Source organism: Tinamus guttatus, unplaced genomic scaffold (assembly GCF_059628265.1).
Source record: "Tinamus guttatus ecotype Peru unplaced genomic scaffold, ASM5962826v1 Tinamus_guttatus_pri_ptg000075l, whole genome shotgun sequence".
Classification (NCBI taxonomy): domain Eukaryota; kingdom Metazoa; phylum Chordata; class Aves; order Tinamiformes; family Tinamidae; genus Tinamus; species Tinamus guttatus.
In genome coordinates, this window is record NW_028288609.1 from 1349065 (window position 1) to 1361706 (window position 12642).

Sequence of the window (12642 nt, forward strand, 5' to 3'; positions counted from 1 at the left end):
TTATTATACAAAGGTGGAATTGCCTACTCAAAAGAGTATTTCCAACTTCAAATAGTCCTTAAGCTCACCTGATACAAATCAATAAAATTAGAAACCAACTATAACAGTTAGAATGGGGCCTCCTGAGAGATACCTTGATGCTTACTTACCATCCCACTTTGTTCCTGTTTGTATATTTGAGAACATTTTGGAGTCAGTCACTTACAAGACTTACATGGGGCTAAGGGCTTGAATTAAAATGGAACTTGCACCACTGAGTGAGTGACAGTGAGTTTGGAAACTGTGCAGAGAACTCTCCTGTTGAAACTGTTGTATACAAAAGTGTCCACATGTTCTAACCAGAAAAATAATCTGAAAGTTCCCTGAAAAGCCAATACTTGATTTTTCGTATAATCCAATCCTCAAACCACAAGTCTAAACAAATGTTGTGTCAGTCTTAATTCTGAAGAGTAGGTGGAACCTATGAAGGGGATACTGAACAGATGCAATTTAGTATCCCAGTGACCTATAATAAGCCCTAAAAGAATTGATTCTAATAATCCCTGCCTGCAAAATGAGACCACATAGAAAATATTATATTACTTTTTAATGAATAAAATGTATTGCTACTTTCTGTTGTCAAGAAATTCAGCTTCATAAATAATTTTGTATTTCCAGAGCAGAAAAGAGACTGTTTTCATAAAACTGATTCAATGAATTTTTTGGGGCTGCTGACTTGTCTTAGAAAGTAATACAAAGCATGTTTATAAATACTGGAACATTCAAATAAAATGAGATTGGCAAGTATTTTACTTAATTGTCCAGCTCTTCTGTGAATCGGTCATTCAGTCTCCGTATTGAGACAGCTCTGACAATATTCCTGAAGACTAGCTGCCTGCCATGGAGGTGAAGGAGGAGATTCCATAAATGTACATTACAATTTCAGAGCTGGAGGCACAACTATAATTTCTATTGGCATGAGAAGCAGGCGTGTTATCAAGTGTCTTGCAGTTGCCAGATGGAGGCAAATGTGATCCAGCTAGAGCTTGCTGCTGGTAGCACAAGTGCTGGAAGCCTTTGCTCTGTTTGACAAACATCACTCTTGTCTTCTATGTGCAACTGTGTTTCGGATCAGAGCTGCCAAGGTTTCTCAGCGCAGGCTCATCTTCAGACTGATGTTCCTCTCATCTCCGGAGCCCACGTTGGCTTTCTCTTTTTTTAAGTCTGTGTTTCAGAAGATTAAAGTTTCAAGAGCTAAATGGTGCATCTTAGATGAAAGGCAAACACCGAACATGACTGTCCTGCAGCTGCCATTGTGAAATTGTCCCTCTGATCTGCACGCAAGGGTTGTCTTTTCTAGCAGGTAAGTTACTAGCTCCTGCTAGACAGCTATCAGCAAACACGACACACCTGAGATGCTGTTATTCTGCCTTGGGGGTGATTATGTCTTTAGCTGATTTTTAATAAAGCGCCCTGTGTGAACTTTTTACCTGCATGTGATTTTAAGCTTTGAATGAAAAGCTCAGTTATTTTCAGGAACCAGTTGAGGATTATTTAGATTTCAGCTTCCACAGGGCAACAGTACAGGAAATGCACATCCAAATTTCTTTAGTTCTTTAGCTTAGCCTTAAAACATCTTCTTTCCATCAATTAGAAAGTTTCTATCGCAGACAATTAATTTTAGATACACCATATGTGAAACGAAGTTTCTTATCAACAAAAGATGCTATGGCTACCAGCTAGGCAGAAGTCTGTAGTAAAACTGTGAATTGCTCATAATTAAGGCAGGCTGAGATTTATTCTTAGTTGTCAAGTTCATTCTGTGGTGAGTTAGTCTTAGTCTTGTTCATTCTGTAATTCTTTTTTTCTCTCCTCTGTGTACAATAGATGAAAAAAGTCTTTGAATCCTTAAGTGCTAATATTCTTTAATGTCTAGGTGCTAAAACAAAAATATCTTTTTTTCACTAGGCGTTTGGCTTTGTAGAGCTGTACAACCAAGCAAGTTGATCAAAAATATTTACCTTGGATCTTGCCTGCTAAAACATATGAGATCAAGCACAGCCTAGAGGCTCAGGCCCTGCCGAGATGCCCTGGGACTCTGTTCTGCCTTTCTACCAGAACAAGTGAGTTGATGTATTGGGTTATCGAGCCATGGGGGGCATAGGCTGTCCAGGGCTTATGTTCTAATATATGGGAATGGTTAAAATTCATGTATGTTAATCAGGTGTAACTGTCATGCATCCTTATCAGCCATGCTGATGTGGAGAGCAGCAGAGAGCAAGGAGCCTGTTACCAATTCAGCCTGTCCGTGATGTTGGCTGCTAGGCGCCGTGCAGCCGCGCACAGGCAGAGCCCACTCGGGTTGTGTTCATATTGTTGGAATAAGCAGATAATTGCTGTTTCCTTCATAGCTATTGTGGCGGCTGCAGACTGAAGCAATGGGGAGAGGTTTGTGGAATGTAGGGGGTAATTAAGCATCAGCATAAAAACAAAATTACTTGAGAGTTAAGAGCTCTGTGTTTGGCAATTTTGCATTTCGATGTAGGATCCTACTACTCAGAGGGGTTTCCTGACCTTACGTGAACAAAGCAGCAGCTTTTCCCGCTGCAATGTCGTGCAGCACGTTTGTATTTCAGGGGTTCCTGCAGTGCCCGGGTGCCTCCCTGCCCTGGCAGACATCCCGCACCGGAGGGCTGCAGACAGCGCCATGCCGACTCTGCCTGCTTCTCTTCTTCCTCCTCGATGTAGTTCCTCACTCTGACTCCTTTAAGACACAGGAACCTGCTGTGGCTGGGAACACCCACGCAGCACCTATGCTGCAGCTCCATGTGCTGGGAGCATCTACACGGCAGAAGTTCTAGCTGAGTTTGTTTAGCCTGAGAACGCGTGGGGCCTGCGAGAGCTGGTTGTGATTCCTCCCTAGCAGAACTGCCACATTATGTCAGTCTCTGCCACAGTCTGACTGTGCAGGGTGGTGGCAGCGCGCTGCTGTTCCCGCCCGCGGCTGTGCAGCCTGATGTACAGACCTGTCACCACACAGGCAAGGTGACTGTGGCTGTGGCTGCTTGTAGGAGACCCTTCCTGATCCAGATCCTGGGCAGCAGCGCCTCCCTCTGACTCCAAAGAGTGTGGAAGAGGGGCTTACTCTCACTCTGTTACAATACAGAGGCTTTAACTACAGCTGCTAGCAGGGATTTGTAGTCACTGTGCATTGTAAATGAGCTTGGGGGCTTGCTCTGAACGATGATTCAAGTGGAAAATCTATTTACCATATGTAGGAGGCAAAGGCAAGAGAAAGCAGCAGCTGGGGCTCCCCGCAGGCGCTCTCTGTAGCTCCTGCTTGACACTGGGAAGACGGGGGGATCTCTCGCTTGCGCTGCCGTGCAGCTCCACCTGCTCCTGCCTTTTGGGAAGAGGCTTCACTGCTGCAGCACGTCGTGAACACCGGCCTCCTCCTCGGCGCTGCGGGCAGCTGCAGGGGTGCTGGCAGGGCCGGAGGGGCTCCTTGCTGAGGTCTTTTTCTGCGTGGCCCCACAGAGCATCAATCCTCGTGGATTCAGAGAGTGCCTGAGCCTGCTCTGCACTGGACCTTGCATCAGTAGGCACAAGGGATAAAGTTCAGTTGCTCCTGTTAACCACCAGACCTCATTTTCCAGAGTGGAAAGCATTTTGCAGCTCTTGGATATGCTGGCCCTGTCCAGGTCACCAGGCTCAGTGAAGCAGCCTTATGAAACAGCAGATCTCAAAGCTCCTTGCAGATGTGTTTGGTCCTTTCCTGCCCCTCCTCTCCAAGAGCAGGTAGCGCTGCCCTTGCTCTCCCCTTGCTTCTGCTTGCAGCTGCATCAGGAGCACTGTAGCATAGAGGCAATGTTTGTCTGCAGGTGCTGCTCCTTCCTGGGAGGGTTTGGTAGTAGCCTGGGGTGGCAAGAATTTTTTCAGCAGCGGTACCTTCCATAGCTGTTATTTTGCTGCTGTAAGACCGGTGTTTCTGGGGGTGCCTGCTATTTGTAACTCGCAATGAAAACAGCCTTTCCTCTGCTTTGGGATCCAGCAGAAAGGGTTATTTCCCTGCAGATTGGAAGCCATTCATAAGATAGTGGCTTAGTCATGAATGCAATTAGAACATTTATCTAACTCATTACTGGAGTTAAGGGTAAATCAAAGAAATATTCAGTGTGTTCCTGTAATTATTCCCGATGATTTAGGGATTGTTTTCATCTCGGGTTTAGTGCAAATTTTATTTTGCTAGTATTATTAATAAAAGTCTTTTGCATAATCATAACGCTGTGGAGGATGCCGGTGGATTCACCCTGCTCCCAGGACGAGTGATGGGAGCTGAGGCCAAGCAGTGAAAGGAGGGGCTGCCCGGAGGCTCTGGCCAGGGCAGGCTGCCCTGCAGCCCTGAGCTGGCTTCGTCAGATGCTGCGTGAGGCTCGTGCAGCGGCGCCTGCACACTCGTCTTGGCTTTAACAAGTCATTGGTCTGTGAAGCAGAGCTGTGAGTTTTGGAAAGGTCATGAAAGTTGATTTCCCTGGTGGCAGTCAGAGCGTGGCCAGCAGGAGCTGCTGGAACAAGGGGAAGTTGTCGGTGTGCGTCGGGGCTGGTGCCTCTCTTCCACCCCATGCTGGGTAGGAGCAGCAGTGTCTCTTGCTCTGCTGGTTACGTGCAGACAGCCTGTTTTCAGTCCTATCTTATGGCCAGACAGCAGCAAGATTAGCACTGAAGATAAGGACTTACTCCTTGCAGTCTATGAAAGGGCCAGCATTTGAACCAGGTGGCTCTAGTTGTGGTCCAGAGTATTCGCTTTGCAGAAGGAAGAAAGGAGGGGCATGCAGGTGCTTTGGAGTCATGCACACATAATAGGCCCTGTAGGCAATGTTATCTAATACAGGTGAAACTCTATTTGAAAGGATGTGCTATTTGTTTTGTGTATAGTAGTGGTTTACAAGCTCTAACTTAGACTTAAAGAGTATCAATTCCTATCTGTTGCTGCTTTGATGTAAAGTGCACTTGGGCAGAGCATTTCCTTGCTCTGCTTGGGGCTCACTGTGCCAAGATTGTTTCATGTTGAGAATGTCATGAGGAAAATGTTTGGTTGGCGATAGGTGCTTGTCTTCACAGGGACATGCAGGAGGGCAGATTCTGCAAGCTGTGCCCAGTCACACATGGGGTGCTACACCTGCAACATCTATTTACAAAAAGCTTTCAGATGGTAAAGTCGTGATTTCTAGCAGAACACAAGGCCCCTTTCCCTAAGGGAAGATGCAAAACAGTCTTATCTCTGTGCTCCTGGTCCCGTCAGTAGTAGGTTCCCATTCTACCTTGCTTGCTGCCTTGCCAGCTCTATAACTGTAGTTAGATACATAGGAGCCCCGGCTGCAGTTCAAAAGAGGCATCTGACCTGCATGGCATCTGATGCGAGGGTGGCGGGCAGGTTGCAAGAGAACTCCCCCTGCTTCCCCACACCTTTCCTTTGGCCTGTGCCCGGTGTCTTGAGGAAATGGATGGTAGACCCGAGGTAGATCAGCATCCGGCACGTGTGCGTGTCCTGCTAACGAATCCTGCCCAAACACGCTCTGCAAGCGTTACAAAAGCACCGTTGCAGTCCACGCTGGTGCTCATGCACAAGGCAGCACTGTGCTCCTCGAGGCAGCTCCTGCAGAGCTGCTCACAGTATTAGCTGTGCTGGCTGAGCTCTCCTGGCCAAGGCAGGCTCCAAGGGAAGCCCATTTGCTGGAGAGGTGCAGAGCTGTGAGAAACCCTGCAGGAAGCCCCATCCCTGTGAAGCTGGCAGAGCTGCTGCCGAGATGCTTTTCAGGCATTTGCCAGGCAGGATGGGACAAAGGGCAGACTGATCCGATGTGAATGCAGTGAATCGGGACAGCTCTTTACGTCTCCTGCAGGGATGCTGGGTCAACCAATTCCCACGAGCTCTTAATTCTTTGTTTATTTTCTGCTATTCATGAGAACCTCTTCAGAAACTTTCCTTGGAGGTGGGTGGCAGCTTCCCCCTCCGTTTGCGCTCGCACATTTCTCCTTCCTGGCTGGTGGATGTTCTGATGAAGCTCAGCTTGCACTCCTTAGCAAGCTCTTCCCAGAAACTCATCAGTAAAGACCAGCAGTTATACTTAATATGCAGATAATTTTAAATCTTTATTTAAGTCTCTATAATTTTAGAGTGTTAGAACAAAACCCGTCAGCTCTGCAAACCTGTGGCTCCGCCTCGGTGCTGGGGGTTGCTGTACTAAAGGACAGAGGGTGGATCTCTGTACACCTGCAGCTGATGAAGTCCGCGGAAGCCCCGTCTCTGCACGAACACCTGCCTCCCATCGCTCAGCTCAGCTGTGCGTCGCTTCCAGGTGCAGCCACCAGCCCGTGTTTCAGCTCCTGCAGGTGGTGAGCGCGCAGCCGAGCTCCATCTGGTGCCTCGCCGAGGAATCTCGGTGGGTTTCTCTGCCACCTCATTCCCACAATCCCAACGCCCTCCCTAAGGCGCTGCCCCTCGGCGCTGGGCAGCAGCCCTGGAGCTTCCCCGTGCCCTCACAGCAGGGCTCTGTACTCGCCCGTGCCCTGCAGAGCCTCCCCGCGCCGCGGCTGCGGGTGCTGCCACCTGCCAGCGCAGACCCGTCTAATTACCCACATTAACATGCAGCCCATGCAGTCATCGCGCTGGTATTTACCCGCTGGTGTGAGTGCAAGAAGCTTTGCAGCACGCCCTTTGGAGGGAACCGTTTGCTCTCCTGCATGCATTCATTTCAACTAATTACAGTAGACTGATTGATTAAATGAAATAAAGTGATTAATTAGGTGACAGTTGTAGGAATTGGCTGGGGTCAGAGTAAACAGTTGCATGGAAAAGATGAGTGATTTGCTGCTTGCGTCTTGCTGCTGACCAAGGGCTGGCTGCCACGGGGGAGCGCTGGGGTGTTGTGCACTTTACTGCAACATCAACAAAGCAGAAGCCAGAGCTTTGTAAACAGGAGAGAGACAGAAACTGCTCACTGAGAAGCAAAGTGGTGATACTGCCAGGAGCTCCAGGAGCATCTCTGGGTTGCTGCATACTCTCAGCTGGGGGCTCCTGCTTCGAACGTCTATTTGGCAGGGCCCTGAAAGGGTCCACGCAGGGGCTAGAGCAGAGCCCGGTGCCAGGTTCCTGCATTCATCGCTTCCTACATGCACACATACATGTGCACACGCATGTGGAGCAGCAGAGGCCTGGGGGCAGTGGAAAGCATGCAGGGAGCCAGTAGCTTTGATGGGTTTTTTTTCCATCTCCTGGAGGAACTGAGACTCTTCAGGTACTAGGAAGAAAATGTCAACCATTTGCAGACCTGCACGCTTAGGAAAGCTTGTTCCTTCACATTTCACTAGTATTTGTCAGAACAGTCGGCACCGAATGTTCCAAAACTAAACGCGAAACTGCCCCTCGCTCCCCACACGCCCAGCCGGGGTGGCACCCACCTTTCCACAAATTGCTTTGACCTATTTACTAACTAGATTCTTGCCTCCAGCTTCCTCCACCGCTCAAGGATAACGAGCTGTTTTGCGGTTCTAGCTCCAAAGAGAAAGGACAATCCGGCGTGGGAACAACAACCAAACAAAAACCTCTGCAGCGAAGGTTGCACTCGAGCCCAGCCAGGACAACGGGCCTTTCCCACCATGACAGCAGCCTGACGGTCCTTGTCTTTCAAGCAATGCAAATGCAATATGTAGAAAGTTCATCATTGGTAAGTTTTTGCTTATTTATTACTAAAAATTTAGGGGTTTTGAAGGGAAGTAGTGTTATTCTGTCAATACCTAACGAGAAACAAGTTACTGACGGGTGTAATACAGCACAACAGAGGGAACTGAAATCACAGCAGCAGCTGGAAACTCTAACTTGCAGCAAAGTTTGCAGAATTGTCTTGCTGCAGTGAAGCTAATGCAACAGCCCAGGCATTCCTGCGGATGGCAGCTGGGTTTGTATCTCTATAGTTGTTATGTGTCATTTTCTGTGAGTAAAAAACACTGGCTGTCAGAGATAAACACAGTGACAACTGCCACAGCACCCAAAGGGCATCTGTGATGAATTCTAAGGCATGAAGAAATTGAGCAATCCTGTGCATTACTTTTTCTAATGCTATAACAGAGTAGAAACATTCTCCCTTTCTGATGAAAATGTCACATTGCTTCTGGCTAATTAGAGATCTTGACCCCAAAATTAAGCCTTGGGGTGGGCTGGCTGTGAAGGTGGGAGCCCAGCTTGAGGATCTGTGTGACAAGCAGCCAGAAACAGCCAGGAGGAAGCAAAAGACAGCGTGAGAGCATCTGATGATCTCACAGATAAAGGTATGGGTAGACACATTAATGCGTAGGTAAACACTGCTGTGTTCAGTGTACATGCAATTACCTCAGGGCTCTCCCCCTCCATGTTACAGCACACTTGGGTGCAGCTCAGTTCCACGCTGCTGTGTAAAATCCATCAGCATCTTCCTGGTTGGGGAGTGCTGGATTCCAGGAGTCTTGAAGCAGAGCGTTGCTCTGTGCACTCACAGAGAAGGCAGCGACTCACAGCTAGAGGCTCCAGATGGGCTTCTCAGGTGCTGCTGAGTGTCCTGGTGTACCCAGCTGCATCCAATCTGCTCCGAGAGGAATGGGATTGGCCTCTGTGTGGGAAAGTGGTCCTGGGAATGGATTCAGCAACCTGGATGGACTGGAGAGGAAGCAGCCCATCCTCCTGCAGAGGTGCCGTGCATTTCACTGTGCTGACATGTGCAGCCCTCTGCACTCTCTTTATCCCAGCAATTCTTCCCTCAAACCTTTCCGTGTGGTTTTGACACCCCTGTAGTTAATGCTGGCTGGTGATGCCAATGGTACGCACCAGCTTAATGTTGTTAGGTCCATCCATTAATTGTCTCCTGACCGGCTTTAAGGCTGATGACAAAAACTGACGATTTTCATTTTCTTGAAGTCCACTTGGCAACATTGGGACCTGATAAAGCTTCCTCATGTGGACATTTAATGAGTTAAACCTCTTCTGACAGCAATTACTCAGCATCTCATATTCTTTCTCCAGATAAAGACCAAGGTCAAGTCAGTAATTAAAGCTTATCAGGGAGCCCATATGAGCAAGATCCAGGGGGGGGCCTGTTCTCGCTTACACCCTCTGCACTTCCCTCAAGGCATACCACTGTTCTGCATTATCCTTGGAAATTGCTAAGCCGTCCATTTTGTTATGGACTAAAGAGATAATGCAAACAAATCACAGGAAAATAATTTGGAATTCTCCAGTCTGTGATTGCTGCCATTTGGCTGCTGCTGCACATGCTCTGCTCTGTTAATGAGCTGCAACAGATACCCACTGCACTGATAACGTGCTTCAAAGTGAGCCGTGCAACGAGAACGGGACTTCGTCCTCTGCACATTGGCTTGCGCTTGCTCCACATTGCATCATGCTGCAGCAGCTAACTTCTCTCTGCAGATTTCCTTTAAATGCAGTTTCCTGCACTTCAGTGAAAAAGAAAATAAAAGCTCAAGTGTTTTGAGGTTTGTTAAGAATTTCTATTATAGTTGGCGTGCTTTTCTCATGAGACTATTTCCTTGTTCTGGGAACAGTTTTTAATCTGTTAATTTCTGGGCTTTGTCAACTCTGTCTGGGACAGGGTAGCACTCCAGAAGCCCAAATCCAAGCTGGAGCAGGGGAGGTCAGCGTCACAGCACCAGCTTTTATTAAGAAGTCTGGCACAGTGCTCTCTAAGCAGTCTAAACCTCTAGCATCCTGGTAACGGGCCTCCAGACTGCTGAAAGTCTTTTAATCATCAATAAGTCAAAACAGCACCTGCAGGGAAGGACAGACCAGGATCACTCAGTTTCCAAAGACTTGTAGGTTCACTGATGGCTCATGACTGCTTCGTTCTGTGTTGAGACTCTTCCCTAGATCCCCAAAGGACCTTAGCCCTCTCTGTATTCTTCTGCACTAACCTGTTCTACTTAAAATTACAGCCAATGCTTTAACTGTTCCTGGATTTGCAATAGTCAAGAGGATACGGTGGGAATGGGCACGAAGGGGCTCCTCGTGATGCCACATTAGACCTGTATCACAGTGGGGCTGGTGGGACTCGCTCGCTGCGATCCTGTAAAGAGTATATTTAACTCAGCATGAATAAGCTGCGTATTAAAGAACAAACTGCAGCTAGAGAAAGACTGTATTTGCTGTAATAGCGGCTCATGCAGCGAGCAGGCTCCAGGCCTTGCTGCGGTCTGCGTGCTGTCCCCGCGTCCCCGTGTCAGGAGCGAGCGCTGTGAGCAGGCAGCGGCTCTGCTGCGTCGCACGGCTCGTCTGGGCATCCCGGCTGCTTCCAGCGCCGTCTCCAGCTGCCTGACACTAATGGAAAATATCCATCGATCCCCGTGGGAGGTTATTGATGGCCCAACAGCAGAACGGTGCTGCAATGCCCTCTCGCTGCAGGTGTCTGCCTTGAGGAATAATTTTCTTGGAGAACATTGAAAAATATCCATCAAATATAAACTGGAAGATGGATGCCTCTGTGTATTTTCTGCCCTTTGGAGGCAGAGTGAGAGTGCACAGTAGGAACAGAGACATTTGCACCTCATCTTGGGACAGAGGTGGACACCGTGCCAAAGAGGTGGTGAGTTTTTGTGCCTGTGCTGCAGTTTGTGAGCTTAAAAGTAAAATGTAAGAAAGAATAAGCTCTTTGAATGCTTTCAGTTTTTTCTATTTGATCCTCCTCTCTATTTCCTTTTCCCTTGGCTCCTCAGATTGTTAGTTTTACAGGTTATGGAGCTTTAGTAAAGTAATACACCAGGAAGATGCTATTAATGATGAATAAAAGCTTTATATATTTCTTTTTAGTAGTTTAGGTTCATTATGGTCAATGCTATTACACCAAATGCCTGATTAATAAAGATGGGATCAAACTGACAGGAAATGTCACTGTAGCATGTTACCTTGCCTCAGAAGGTGCCCATTAATTAACACTTAAAACCTAATTTGGAATCGTAATGGAGTTTTTATTAAAGCTCGTGTCATCCTCGCACGCTCTGATGGATCACCGCTCACCAGCAAGGGCTGCCGCAAGCAGAGACGCCCAGCGCTGCGTCGCGGAGAGCGTCTGCCGCGCTGCCACCCTGCGCTCTGCTCGCCGCCCGCTGAGCTGGGCCTGCCCAGCCCGGAGAACATGGAGAGGAGACCTGAGCACCACGCACAAGTACCTGAGCGGGGAATGTAGGGAGGATGGGGCCAGGCTCTTCTCCGTGGTGGCTGGTGATAGGGCAAGGGGAAACGGGTACGAGTTGAAACCCAGGCAGTTCAACCTCCGTGCGAGGAAGAACTTTGCTGTGACGGTGCCCAGCCCTGGCACAGGCTGCCCAGAGGCTGTGGAGGCTCCTGCTCTGGAGATCTCCAAACCCGCCTGGATGGACCCTGTGCCCCTGCGCTGGGTGTCCCTGCTGGAGCAGGGGCTGCACTGGATGGTCTCTGGAGCTCCCTGCCAACCTCAGCCGTTCTGTGAGTCTGTGTTTCTGTGTGAGTCTGCGACTAGAGATGGCCCCAGCAGCCACGACGCTCGGCCTCCCGCAGCCCAGCGCGGCGTGGAGGCAGAGAGCGGGCACCGCTCCCCGAGCACGCGGGGACGCGTGCGCACAAATACAAGCATGTGTATGCAGGTAGGGCACATCCATCGAGAAAGCACATTTAACAGGGAAATGCACTTCCTCAATAATGTTTTACTTCATAAGCACATCTTACAAGAAAATTAATGTAGAATTAAATTAAAACAGAGTCGGGCGCTGTCCATTTTCCAGTGACGTTTATTTGTTTCCTGTAGCTCACTGACACAGCTTAGTCTGGCAGTGGATCAGGGTTTTCTTTTTTTTTTTTTTTTTTTTCCTTAAAGTGTCTATGTGACATCGAGTCAAGGCTAACACTGTAGTCAAAGGCATTAGAGAGGGCAGCAGCAGCAGAAGCGATGAGGTGTTGCAGCAGGCTGTACAGCACAGCAAGAAGAGCAGGAAGCACCATCCCTTCCACCGCCACAGCGGAGACAGGGCGCAGATACACATTGAATCTTTTTGGTCAGCTGAACCAGACAAACACAGCACCATGCAACACAATCTGCAGCTGGAAACGGGTGGGGAGCAGCACGTGGATGGTCAGTGCACTCTGCGTGTTCGGGAGCGCTGTGCCTCGGGAGCGCAGCTGCTGCGGCGGGAGCAGCACGGGGACCGGCCAGGCTGTCAGCAGCTGGGGCACGAGCCCTGAGGAGCGTTTGCTGAAGGGAACCACAGTTCTCAGGATGCCTCTTCTGGGACAGAGCTCTCCCTGGAGCCAGACCCACCCTGCTGTGTTTCACCACTGCTCACATGGAGTTTGAGCGCCTAAATTTGACAAGAGCAAGGTACTGATTTCCTCTGTGGGGGCAGAGGGCTATGGGGTCCCAGCAGACTGATTTCCTCCCAGGTCCTTCTCTCCTGGCTCTGCCCAGAGTGGCAGCTTCCCCAGTGACCCCTGTCCAGCGCCTGAGGGCAGCTCTGGTGCCAGCCTCACCTCTCCAAAAGGGCAACTGCCACAGCGCTGTCCCCAGCAGCCCTCGCTGCCACCAGCTCCTCCCGCTGCCCTCCCGCCCTGCCCCACGCTCGCGGGCTCCCGCTCAGGCAGGCGTGGGG